Genomic DNA, 12,836 nt, shown 5'->3' with positions numbered 1-12,836 from the left:
TAGATTAGTAATACACATCCAAGATCAATGAAACCCGGACTGGAGAGTCATCGAGCTGATTGAATAACAAATATAGACATAATTTAATCTTAAAAAGGAACTGGTGTAATAGTCAAGCTTACAAATAACACTTGTAAAAAACATGAAACAAGGAGAGATGCTTATTTATCCGACTGTGACGCAATCAGGAAATAAATGCATCCAAGTAAGTCAAAGCTGAAAATGCACTCGAGTCGTTCTTTCTACGAGAAGATGAAGGAAGCGAGTTGCTCAAGGTAATACGGTTAAAAAATACTTCAACGCGGCTACCACGAGGTTACACGGTTGGAATTTTATTTTCTAAAGGATATCAATTCGTTGTTGATGTAGAAAACTTTTAAGTATGAAATATTTATAGCATTTGCAGCATTGAATTTTTTTATCCGCTGCAAAAGCGATTTTTGTTCCGGTGTTTATTAGAAAGGTCGCAGCACCTTTTCATAATATAAACAAACATGTCAAAATTGTTTGTTCTAAAGGTTTTGACTTGAATCGACCGGATGAAGTAAGCGAGGTTCAAACGTTTAATTAACTCGAAGATTTTAAATAAAAAATCCAGCAGCTATAACTAAAGGCAAAGTACTTCTGGATCAACATCAACCTCAATATACTCTCTACTCTCCCTCCAATGCTGTGAAGGATATTCAAAAAAAATGGTACTGCCATGATCATGAAGCAACCACTAGCGAAGACCTCCTGTGATTAATGTACTGCGCTTGCCAAGCAGAAATTAGACGATTATATGCGGAAAAAGTATACGTACAATAAGTCCTTGTCATTAAGGAGGTATTAGATGAGTGCAATTATAGCATCAAAACAGCAAAACATTCAAAAACGGATTTCTGTTAATTAAACGAGCAAGGATAAACAGATTCAAACCTCATGCATTGAATGCTTTAGCTCTCTGCACTCTCACTAACTTAGTATAGACTAAAGGAAATTGTCTACAATGAGAAAAACACGAATGGGAGAGAGAACTGTAGAATGAAAGAAATGAAAACACACAACTGATAAGCAAGAAGTGGAAGAAATGATAAAAAAAAACGAATGCCAAATTATGGAATAACTTCCACGCTTTCCAAGGTATAGAAAAAAGCCAGAATGAGCAAATTAAAGAGTCATGCTGATCAGGAATAAAAGCAACCTAAACTTCTTTGTATTGGTAAACCTAGATTCATTCACCATGATGTCGAACTATTTTTGTCCAAAAAGATATGTAGACGACTTTGAAGTGTTAGTAAAGAACTTAGAAACCATCGCTCTATCTTACACAGTAAACAGTTATTGTTTTAGAGCCAACGTTTGCTCAAACGACCTCCGATTTATTTACAGATTTAAGTACGTAAATAACGTGCTTTGTTTCAAGTTCTCCTCAAAAATATGACACTTTTACAAACTGTATTATGGCGTTGTTGCTTAATAGTACTTAAAAAATCGTAAATCTAAATGGATTAAACACACAGTCAAACAATAAAAGTTAGTTATTTGTTTAGCTGTTGACTGATATTCGCACAATCGGTAGTTGATATATGTATAATTACTTGCGCACTTACAAAACTAATTAATACCTACACGTACACTTGCTTTTATAATAACGCTTAAACATAAAGAATTAAAAAGTAAATGACAAAAAGGTTATCAGAGGTGATAATTTATAACGAATTTAACCTTTAATCTTCAAAAGTGTACTAAAATAACGGCGAATTTTCCATAACCTACCTGAATATATTTTTAGTGATGCGTAAATGCGCGAATGTATAAGTACACAATAATTTTGCTGACTGTACGCCATTAAAGATAGTCCCAGATATCTTAATTATACGCATTTATGTTTTTCCATAATTGCAATACTTATTTTTAAATATTTTTTTTCTGTTCTTTCTGTTTGATGTATTTTTGACCTACTTAAAATGTATTAATTTACTTGTTGAATAATTATTATTGATATAATTCATTTGATGTTTATCAAAATTGTTCCCGACCCATTTAACAAATTTCATATAACACTGTCCTCCCAGTCCTATTGAGCTATTTGCATATGATAATCAAGAGAAAACCTGGAATGTGGGGCAAATGTTGAAGTATTCCAATGGTTAAATAATTAATAAAAATTGTATAAAAAGCCGAATATATAGTGTGATTTAGCCACAAATAATGTAGTGCGCAAGACAGATCCAAAAACTTTCTAGTCAAGTATCTGTAGTAGTTTAAAGCCACATTAAAAATGCTAATTAATCTTAAGGGTAGGTTCTCATAAGCCCCACCTTGTATACGTGTGTCCCAAATTGGTTCTACATGTATTGGGATCTCTGTAACCGTAAGAGCTACAGAGTCGGTTAAATGGGGAAAGATAATTTAATTTGGAAACCGGAAATAAGTTTCACATAAAATTCTCTAAAACTTTCCCCATTTAACCGACTCTGAAGCTCTTACCGTTTTCGAGATACATATAGCAGCAATTTGGGACACACTGTATACAATAAAATTATCCTTCTTAGTGGTATTTTTATAATCCAAACTGAGAAAAAATTCCTTTCAATTAATGGGCTTACCTTAATTATTACAAGAGGTGTCTATTAATTCCAGAGGACACCTTCAGTAGTCACGTGCCTCGAGCACGTGTTTGGAGCGTACGTCGGCCAATCTCTTGCGTAATGGCAACGTGAAGAATAATTATTTTCTCTGCTCATAACACCTACAAAATGTCCCTTTTATGTAACTCGATCATATTCACATATTATCTAGCGGGAAACCGTTATCGCTTCTGCTAGGTACACGTGCACATTGGCATTGTCCAGGTGTAACGGTGAAACAATGTTATGGGTACGGGTATTGCAAAAGTTTATAAATTTAAAAAAATGCCCTATAGTGCTATTAACTAAGATATTGCAACAACTATTTTAATGGTTTAGATGATTTGTAGATAGGAAACTGTTAAATGTTAAAATGATTCCCAAATTGCTAATACTTTTAGAGCGACGATGCGAAGAATTAAAGAAACATTTTTTTTTAAAAAGCCTTGCAATGTAAATTGAAATTTCGTAATCAATTCCCTTGTTTTATTACAAAATTACCAACTCCTGAACGGCTGTACTTGCGGTAGGTTATGATTCACAAACCGTTCACGGCTACTTTTTCAGAACTGGTGCGCTTATTCGACAATGAAAACCTTCGATGTCTGCTTTTGGTAAGGACGTGCAGTAATTATGTAAATCAATAAAAAAAAATTAAAACTTCCAGGTTATAGTTGAGCAAAATCGATTACTGCAAATAAGTTTTTGTTATTTCTGTTAATATTAATCCTTCCGATTTGTTCCAGTATGATATAAATTAAAATCTAATCGGTTTCCTTAAAATTATCATTTCGACTCCAATAACGTTTAAAATTGGATCCGCAACCTCGATTATGCTGACCCTGGAAAACTTTGATTGCATTGTTTTACTTACAAACCGTAATAGGAATTATTTATGGAGAAACTACAGTTTTTATTCTTACAGCTTGTAGCTACTTTTTACTCGAAGGTTTTCAGCTACTACAGTTATTCCAAATTTCCAAAATAAAGTTGCGACTACATCAGATATTTGAAGTATCAACATCACAATAAGTAAGTTTTATATATGAATCAGTTAAAATGTTAAAATAATCAGATTCAAACAATCTCTCCAAAAGGTTCTAAAAGTTTAAGTTAACTGAGCGAAAGCTAGAAAAATAATCCTTGTCTTTTCGGCTTGTTATTGAAGTACTTTGTATGGTATTTCTTGATCGCCAGTTTTGGTACATTTCAGTACTTTCAGTAGGTTCTTGGTTATTCACCAAGAACCCAATTGACCATTTTGAAACTTTATCTTGGTCGAGGAATTTTTTTCGATTATTATTTGTTGGTACTTCCAATGCTGTAACTTACAGTACTTTCAAACCCAATTGACCTTTTTGAAACTTTATCTTGGTCGAGGAATTTTTTTCGATTATTATTTGTTGATACTTCCAATGCTGTAACTCACAGTACTTTCACTACTGGGAATCTTAGATCATCGCTTTAGCTATCCACGGTAATTAAAGATAATAATACCTCCAAATCTTACAACAACATTATGGATTTAGCCGACAATAAACGAGGACAACAAGAAAGGCGTTTTCTATCATATGTTGCTACGCCATATGATTGGTGATACGTAGCTTCGAGCAATTCATAACGAGGTATTTCTCCACTTTTAAAAAATTTGTTTCCTGTATAGCAACCAGGTCAATATTGCCATTCTTAAAAAGTTCGATGGGTACTGGGTTTTTGAGTAACTTTCTATATTTAATTGGTCAATGAGCCTTGTTTGAGGAGAGCTTAGAAATATTATAGACTGCTTTTTTGGAGAGGAGATTCCAGTATTATCTGCCTGCCAGTTTTGTTTGCCATAAGTGTAAAATTATCTTGCAGATGCTACATTGCAGATGCTTTTTTTGTTCCCTCCTCTAGGTACTCGAAGTTTTTTAGTTTTAACTTTAATTTTATTGTATAAATAGTTTTAGACCAGGAGCGAAACTAATTAAAAGTGCCATAGGTGTAAGTGGTGGCGTCATTTTAAAAAAAAATCAATCAGATTGAAAAAAAAACTTTGGAAACTCCTTGGAAAGGGGCTCTGAAGAGGCTGGAAAACGTGTCCGACTGGTGGTGTCTGCCTCCAAGTTTGTTCTTCCCCAGTAATTCAGACATTTGGACCTAAACCTTTAAAGAGGCTGGAAGAAGAAGATTTTTGGAAACAGCTTGCGTTTGAGCTCTTTTCCAAAAAGAAGAAGTTTGGGGAGTTTGTCTTGATCAGACAACTAATTGTTTAGAGCGATTTTCACTGATGTTTGGGTTCTGAATTGACAGCAGAGGAGGATCTGGCACACAGGCAAAGAAAAGATCTACTCGAGGTGATCTGCACTGGTGATCGGAATTGTGGGTACCCATAAAGACTTTCAAGTTTTGCTTCTGGCAAGTAGAATATTATTAGTTTAAAGTTTTGTAAATAAGTTAGGGTAGAAGATTGTCTAGTTTATTTTATTTTGAATCGTAATGGTTTAAAAATTTAGTCCTTATTAAAACATGACCTCACCTTTGGATTTAAATCGGGGTTCTTTAAGGGATAACAGAATTCACGTTAACACCATTTTCAGATGAAATATCGTTTGGTTTGCTTGCATATTTTCCTGTTAACATGGTGGCAGGTAGTACACACACATGGGACATTACAGCAATTGAAGACATTGAAATTAACCCTGTAAAATGTCTAAATTTGGGTTTGAATAAAACCCTGTATCAATGCATTTTACCAATGTCAAGCGTGGTTGCAGTTCCTTATTACTATGCGTAACGCAACCTTGTGTATCGAGGTCTCACTAACTGGCGCTGCAATGTTTTAATATATTTTATGATTGCGTCCTCGATTTACATCTCGACGCTTTATTTTTGCACAAAAACACAGTGACGGTACAAATAATGTTTTATAATCGTTTTAACACGAGTTCAAAACAAAAAAAGCGTCTTAAGATGAATCCCAGTTGCATGGTGAACGTCTTACATTATATGCGTGCAACTAGCTAAGCGCACTAACAAATTGAGTGGAGAAAGTCTAATAATGATGCATTGATTGGCTGACGGTGCCTCGTAACCTTGTTACGCTTGCCATTAGTAAAAGAGAAACTTTCCGAGGAAAAAAACGGTTGGTAACTAGGTAACTGTTTTGATATTGACATTGTGATGCTAGAATTTCTTTACCCACTTATTTATTATAAATTATGAGTAACGGTATCCGGCGCTCGTTTTGCTGCCACCGTGTTTTCTTTACGCTTAATCGACGTCATGTACCAAAAGTCGATCAACTGCAAGTTACATAATTTTTAATATATGAAAAATAGAAAAAATATAAACGTGGATGACCCCTAAACTTAGAAAGAGCTTGATAAGACATTTTGCTTGCGTTTGGTTAAATTTTGTTTCACTAAATTATGGTAGTTACTTAATCGCAAGCGAATGCATAATTTTCTATATTTTGCAAATTCTTTCGATTTACTTAATATTATAAATATAAAATTTCAGTGGTCAGCAACAACAAAACAGGGTGTTTCAAATTTGGCCAATGGTCATTAAGAAAGATAAGTGTTTCCCTTGTGTTACTACACAACTTCCCTTCCTCTTTCTCTGTGAATACCTCCCTTGATACATCATAGCCAAAAAGTCTGCACTTTCATTTTCCTTGTTGTTTTAATGTAGTTTTGTCCACAGAAAGTATATTTGATTGTCAAGACATTCCTTAACCATTTTGGAACGTATTTTTACTTTATCAGTGGTTCTCATATTCTCATATTTATATAATCCTTGTTTGTAGACAGTTATTACTGTTATTTCTGTTCTAGGTTTATAACTAGGATTGGAAGATTATGTGAACAGCTGAAAAACATTCATTTTAAGCATGATGACAATTATTCTCAAAATAACAATCAAGTTATTCTTATCAACTAGAGCATAAAAGATGATCCAGTAGTCTGGACTGCTAGGTGACCGGATCTCTCATCTCTAGTTGTTTTGATGAGGCTTTCTAAAGTACCACACTTTGCAAATTTCTTTACAGGGAAGCTGTGGTACACAGTCATGATTACGTTGTCAGGCGAATTGATAATGATGAGCATATTGTAATTTATTTGATGTTGTCCTGCATTTCACTTTGTGGATGCTTTGTGTTGTATCAATTTACAAATCATGCCTAAACCTCTTTTCTTAGAGATTCTTAAAGTGAACCTCATAACTGAGTTCCTGAATTTGAGAATTTCAGTTTTCTAGTCCAGAATTTACTACCAAATGTTTACATTCTACATTATGTAGTGTATACATTTTGATATATATTAACAAAAGACACCTTCTTTTATACATTTTAAGGGTTATAATCACACTATTTTTGAGCAATCAGTAAATTATAACACAAAAGATTTAATAGATAAAAAAATTGTTATCTGTAAATGGATATAATTCCAATGTCAATAAAAGACAATGCTCCCAATGTTGTCAACCTCGGTGTTGTACAATTGATTATATAAATATATACTCCAAAATGTGTTAAAGACAACGTGAATGCACTTGAAAAGCTTTGAGTCAACGTCCGGCACCCAAGAAAAATGTGGCAATCATTTGGCGAGAAAACTCTTGCTACATACGTATGTAAATACCGAGTTCAAAGACCAGTCGTATATAGTTTCGACATTGTTTTATTTTTTTTATCTTAAAAGTTTACGACAGGCTGCCAGTTTTGTTATACTCGCAACTTGTTTCGTGAAACCAGCATTTAAACCGCTTATAGTTACAGTTTATAATATTTTTGTTTAGGGGCCCAAAATCGTTTTTTTTGTATTCAAGAAGTAAAACGTTCAATTGTTGATCGCCATAATGATATATTTAAGACAATACTGACTTAGTTTGTCAACATGTATGTCCTCCTCCAAGAGGTTTTTATGAGTTTCTAAACCTTATACGTATGCAAAGGCCACTCTAATTATATAAACTAGCTCTATCTCATCACAGCTCATCAGTAAGCTTTAGAGAAAAAATCACATCATTATGTTTGGTTTAAAGCTCAAGAGTTTCTTCCTCAACTCGACTTTTATCTGGATTTTTCATGTTTTTTTGGGCTTATCTACTTAAAGGTTAATAATGATTGTCTTCTGTGTCTACTTGTGAGATAATTCTAGATTATTTCTGTCAGTTCTTCTTCTTCTAGTGCCTATTCGTTTTGAATATTGGCGACCATCCTGGCTATGATGACCTTGTTGACGGCTGCTTTAAACAGTTCTGTGGTTGTTTTTGAATACCATGTCCTTAGGTTCTTGAGCCATGATATATCCTTCTTCTTCCGGGCCCTCTCTTTCCAAACACTTTTCCTTGGAGGATGGATTTCTGTCAGTTGATAGGTAAATAAGTAGGCAGTCCGTAAAGTTTACAAGGTTTTCTCTAGAATCTCCTCTACTTCTGGCAGTGTTATGGACATAACTTATTTATGTTGTTTAGCAACTGATAGAGTGAAACTTCTATCAATAAGAATCTTTATTTGAATAAGTACACAGGGCAGTTGGACTATTGCCCTCTTGACCAGAATGACATTATTTTTTAGTTTTGCTCTTAAAGAAACACAGTTTTGCTCTACAATCAGTCCCAGAAAACAGCCGTTTTATGAAAAAAGTGTTTATTGCCCAAAAGGAAATTTGTTGTATTTTCTTAAAATTATACTTTTGGACTTTGTGGTTTTTGAAATGGGTGATTCATTTACCTACTAGTTGCAAAATAAGAAATTACCAGTAATTATTGTTATTTACCCATTTAAGTGTAGTTTGGAGTAGTAAATAACATTGCTGATAAATTTTCACTATTACCTGTATTTTAACACTAACCGGTTACAAACGCATTCTCTGCTATACCAAAATTCTATTACAAAGCGTCTGACCTAGACCTTAGAGATGTAGAAATAATAAGGTAATTGAGACTGAAGATTTAGTGTTGTGCAATTCAAAAAAGACCGGTTTATAATATGGTCGTAGATTTGTAGGTATTAAAGAATTAAAGTGTTCCGCTGGCCCAGAAACTGTTTCTAGGTCAACACAGAGAGGAAATTCAATCCATCTGATGTCTTTCTTATTACACTTTCTTATTTTTCCGATTATGGAATATTGTTGTAATTGGAGTAGTTCTAAGAATTGGCGTTATTTATAGTATTGAGTAGTTTGTAGTTGCTTCAACTCTGTAGTATTCTGTAGCATATTCGTAGTAGGTTTGCATGATTGTCTATAAATGCATGGTTGGCACGTAAATTGCAGACAATAACTACCCATTTAGAACGATCTGCAAATAGCAATTTTATGTAACCAAATCTATTTATATATTGCTCGTTTTGCATTAAAGAACTGTACGAAATATCAATCTCGTAACTCCAAATTCGATATTTATCGGGATATAAATAGGATGAATGACTTCTTGCAGACAACCTTTAGTATTTTTGGATTGAAAATGTTTTGCAGAATCCCACACCAATAATGCCATAACAAGTTCCATAAACATGCATTATAAAAATAAGTGATAACGTAAGACAAATAAATGTAATTTGGCTGACCCAGTTCCAGTAATATATGAATATTACGTGGAAGAAGTAACAGGCGTACAACACAACGACGGGAAAAAATATGCGAGATTGAGAAAGTACGACCTCAATTTGCGACACACATTTCACCGTTTTATCTCTATCCTTTAACTTGTTTTCAGTACGTCCGTCCTCGTCGCGGCTTCTTTCTTTGGCCTAGATCGCCGGAGAAATTAGCGATTATACTAGTTGTTTGCCGTTTTTATGCCGTTTCAGAGTGAAAATGTTCAGCACCTCGTTAGCCACACTTTTCGATTACAAAGCCATTATCTTTTGTTAATATTTAACGAATTATATCACCCAAAAGTTACCGTTACTTTGTTACACTCGTTCAGAAAAGTGTTACGCCGTCGTTATATTTTTAACAACCGGCTTAACTTTTTGGTACTGACGTGTAACCCATAAACTTATCTCATATTTAGTCATTCTCATTTTTTATAACAATTACAGAAAAAATCACATTATTCAGAGCGGTTCTTTTTAAAATATTTTTAAGAACCATGCTAAAACATATTTTACGCTGATAACTGTTTAGTTAAGTATACGTAACTCAATGAAGTTCTCACAAAAAATTATCCTATTTATAATTTAATTTATTATTGCAAAACGTATTGAGTTATCCAATTAAACCTGACTTATTTTTCAACCCCCTTAAGCAAGAAAATATCTTGTATAACCAAACACAGTTATTCAAAGAAAAGTCCCAAAATAGATATCTCCCAGAATCATCAATACATTGTATAACTAGACATCTTGATAAATCTATTTGTAGCATTGTTAATTTCTCTGTGGAATTTTATTGTATATTTGTTTACACATATACAATAAAACGGTACAACATATATGATAATGTAAAACACACACGATTTTCCTTTCCTTATCTCCTATTTTTTTGCCTTTTCCCATATCGTGACTCTTTCGACATCATCAAACAAACCACATATCCCTCTTCCTCCATCTTTACTCGAACTCCAGTATTCCACTCCAAACAAATCAGAAAATGTAAATCAGCTCTGCTTTCAATGACGTTAGTGTCATCTGCAAATAAACCAGTTTTTCCAGAAGTAAATCGTGGCTAACAAGAGTTAATACACTGTTTTCATATATTTGGTGCTAATAAATTTACTTTATCCTGGAGTAAAAGTGAATGTCAAGTATTTGACGATTAACTAAAACATCTTTATTGTATCATTAAGTGGGTAAGATTTCAACGTTTTCCAAGTTGGCATTTCCTTTCAGGAAAATTCTTGGTAAATTCAACAGGTATGTAATCCAATCCAGTTCACAAATCGATAAAACTGATTACCTTGTATAGCAGTATCAGGAAGCGCAGTTTTGTTGAAAATATTTTAGATGAAAAGGTCACATAAAACAATCCCCACATATCAAATGGATAATTGGATTGGTTCTGGAAAATTCAAAAACTGTCCAGATAAAGATCTGTTTTCGTGTAATATAATCTTTTTTCCTCTTGTTATCTTACAGAAAGAAAAATACAACATGTAGGATTTACACTAGTATTTAATAAGAACAAATTGTGTTATATACCAATTTGTGCAGGAATTTTAAGGATGCCGGAGTAACCTCTTCAAGAATGCATCACATTAAATTAAAGTTCACTGGAAATATGTAATTAAGAAAATAATCAAATTAAGAATGTCTACTGCAGAGGCGATTTTTGCAGTGATTACATTTTAGTTATAAATAACTTTACTAATAATGACATATTTATATATAAGATAAAAGGTAGTTTTTTGTGTATGAAAATAAAAGTAGAATGTGGTATTGAATGTACTGAACTCCAATTTAGTTTTAGAACTTAACCATGCAGATTTAGATAATTTATGTTCCTAACACTGTGTTCCACTTTGATTTTCGATCTCTGAGCATCATTTCATTAATCTTTAAAATTACTAATGCCTGTTTTCCCTGTACAACTTAAGCAAAGTTTTGAATGTGACAGATCAGGTGCCCAATAACACAGTCTAGAGTAAACTTATCCAAGCTGCCCTTAAACTCAACTTAGCCAATGTTGGTGTAGCAGATGTGCACCTTTTACTTAACTTTTCCGTTTATAACACTCTCCCATATAAAATGATGTAAATATCGGATGCTGGAACAAGCTGGAAGCATTGGAGATGGAGGTATAGGCGTCTACTGAGGATTCCATGGACTGCAAGAAGAACCAACGATGAGGTCTTGAGAATAATTAATAAAGACCGCGAAACGAGAGGTACCAATTCCTGCAATTGATAATTGAGGGGAAAATTGAGGGAAAGAGAGAAATCGGCAGGAAAAAGATGTCATGGCTCCGCAACGTTAGGCAGTGGACAGTACTGAGGACAATGCAAGAACTAATGCATACCATACGTAATAAGGAAGAAGAAAAATGAGGACAGTAACGTGTGTATTTTTAGTGGTTGGCTCAAACTTTGATAATTAACTTCTTTAGAAAAAAGTTTGTATAAAATATAAAATATTACTGAAGCAAGGTGTAGAATAAAACATAAAATACCACAGACGAGCCGCTTTTCTATCCACACATCGAGCGTGACTGTGACCCAGTTTCTATCCAGGTCACAATTTATTCTTGCTTCGTTTGGTTTCAACGATTTGTCCCAGAAATTTAGTAATTTTTTTAAATAATACATAATTTCGTTACGATCTCGAAACTGTAACGAGTTCTTTTCGACAGTCCGTTACAATTTTTTGGCAACGGTGATGATTCTGCACAAATTCGGTTAAATTCATGGTCTAGGCTGGTAACTGTTGATGGAGAAAGTAGCTCATCCAATTGAATACATATTTTTTAATCATTTAATGCACCGTTTTAAATAGTTTTTATCAAGAACAGCGTATTTTTACAAGTATATGAAACGAAATCATATTTACAAAATTAAATAATCGGACAACAACACGTTGGTGACCGTGACTTTGACCAGTGGCTACTCTTGTGAAATTGCCCCTAATTTTACGAGCGCCGTGTTCTTTCGCAATATTATTGAAATAAACCAGTTACGTTAGAATAAACAGTTCGCCATTTCTTGTCACCCACACTTGAGTTTAAATCTGTAGGCGACAAAAAGCAACACAAAGTTCTATACGCCAAGCGGGCACAGAGAAAGAGAAAATAGTGAAAGATCAGCAAATATGTAGGCTTTGCCTACTAATTACCAGCTCTCATGTTTTTTACTTTATAATTATATGGAGCTATTTCGCCTCAACTAATAATTGCCACAAACCCATGCTTACAATCATTCAAGATAGTTAATCGATTTAAGTCAGGAAAAGAATTTCATTTGTGAATTGTTTACCCAATTTCTAACCCGGAAACTTGCCGGTTGCCAAACCAATCTCACTTGCAATAATTGTTAAAAACACATCGATAACCCAATTCACGTGATCTAGGTTAACTAAAAGCCACATACAAGCAACATCCTGTGTGTTTGGCAAACACAATGTTTATCGAATCACGCAACACGTTTATTTACCTGAATATGTCCAGAAGACAAACGGCCACAATATAAAATTATATTTTTCTTATGCCATGAAGTTTGTTCAATTGGAACATCTGAAATTTTTGCACTTTTGCCATCTAATGTGAACGAATTATCCCAAAAAAGTTATTTTTTGTTCTTATT

The sequence above is a fragment of the Ips typographus genome, linkage group LG16 (genome assembly GCF_016097725.1).
Source record: "Ips typographus isolate SLU linkage group LG16, UJ_Ityp_2.0, whole genome shotgun sequence".
Classification (NCBI taxonomy): Eukaryota; Metazoa; Arthropoda; class Insecta; order Coleoptera; family Curculionidae; genus Ips; species Ips typographus.
This window is presented reverse-complemented; position numbering follows the sequence as displayed.